This window comes from Cebus imitator, unplaced genomic scaffold, assembly GCF_001604975.1.
Source record: "Cebus imitator isolate Cc_AM_T3 unplaced genomic scaffold, Cebus_imitator-1.0 Scaffold291, whole genome shotgun sequence".
In the NCBI taxonomy this organism is placed as follows: domain Eukaryota; kingdom Metazoa; phylum Chordata; class Mammalia; order Primates; family Cebidae; genus Cebus; species Cebus imitator.
The window spans coordinates 4,018,940-4,020,764 of NW_016107606.1; positions in this window are offsets into that span (position 1 = coordinate 4,018,940).

The window sequence follows — 1,825 nt, forward strand, 5'->3', positions numbered from 1 at the left end:
CACATTAATGAGGCATGATTAAACGGTGTAAATGAGATATTGGTAGTGGCTGGAAAGGGGTATTTTATCCGTTAGCTGTTCTGAAGTAGAAGGAGACTAATTTCTCTAAATCTTATATTTCAAAAGACTTCTACAGATTTCCTTTAAATAACACTCAGAAGACTATGCCTCATCCACTTAATTTACATCCAGTAAGTTTATTTTATTGACAGTAAATTAAAAGTCTCGAAGTATTCAAGGGTGTCTAGTGTGCTACTACTTGTGAAGACACACACACACACACACACACACACACACACACACACAAAGGTACCCATGCACATACTTGTTTATTCATAACCATCTCTTTAAAGATACATATCTGGATATCTGGTAACAGTAGCTGCCTCTGGGGAGAATTCTGGAGCTGGGGGATGGGACGGGAGTCACAGCTTTCACTGTACTGTTGCAATTTACCATATGCCTATATTACATATTAAAAATAAAACATTAAAAAAAGTTCAAAGAGAAAAACATAGATTTGGTGGTTATTCTGTAATCAATTAAGAAAATTTAGCATTACCATGGATGTAACAATTTGGCATTATATACCTATTAATCTGAATCAAATTATACTAACCTAACTTGAATAAAGACTTTTGACCTAATCTCTGATTAGCAGAAAACCTAGAATAATTAGTTAAATAGCATATAAGAAGACAATCAAATCAAGTAAGTGGGATATTCTTCAAAATTTTACTGTCATGAAAAAATAAAAAGGTGGTTCAGAAATAAAAGATAATAAAATTAGAAATGAAAGATATTGGGGGGACTCTGAATATGGTCTGAGTATTAGGTAATATTAAAGAATTATTATTAATTTTTCTCAGGTGTGAAGAATGGTTTTGTACTTATATAGCATAATGTTGGCCAGGAGCGGTGGCTCACGCCTGTAATCCCAGTACTTTGGGAGGCCGAGGTGGGCGGGTCACCTAAGGTCAGGACTTTGAGAACAGCCTGGCCAACATGGTGAAACCCTATCTCTACTAAAAATACAAAAATTAGCTAGGTGTGGTGGTATGCGCCTGTAATCCCAGCGACTCAGGAGGTTGAGGCATGAGAATCACTTGAACCTGGGAGGGAGAGGTTGCAGTAAGCTGAGATCATGCCATTGCACTCCAGCCTGGGCAGAAAGAGTGAAACTCTGTCTCAAAAAAAAAAAAAGAATAATGTCCTTATTTTTAGGAGATGCATGCTGAAGTACGTAGGGGTGAAGACACATGATGAGCTCACTTTAAAATGGTTCAGAATGTATGCATGCACATACAGACACACATTATTGGTTATTAAGCTATAGTCTCTCAGTTCCAAACTCAGCTATGTGATGCCAGGGCTGGGACTTTGCAAATCACATTTCTTTGCCAGCCAGCCTTCTGTCAGCCTGCAAATAGGGAATGCTAGAAGAAGATCGTGAGTCCAGAAGAGTGGCAAGGAACTTGGTCTTTTCTGTTTTGTTCCTGTTACTGTCATTGTCACTAAGCAACAGTTCCTTACCCTGGCAATGACTGTTATTTCCCATAGGAGCAGCTGGTTCAAGTTTGCATTTCCCCCCCCACCATCTCAGTCTCATTATGCTTCTTCAGGCAACCAGTATCAGATGGCAGATGCTTTCTCAGTCCCAGCTCTGTGGGGCCCTCCATTAAATCTTCTCCATTTTCATAATCCCAAATTATTCTCCATATCCTCCCACTGGTTGGGCTGGTAGCTGCTTTGGACATTTACTGTAGTATTCCTTTTGCCCTTTCAGTTATCCAACATCTGGTTAACACTTTTTTTTTTTTTTTTT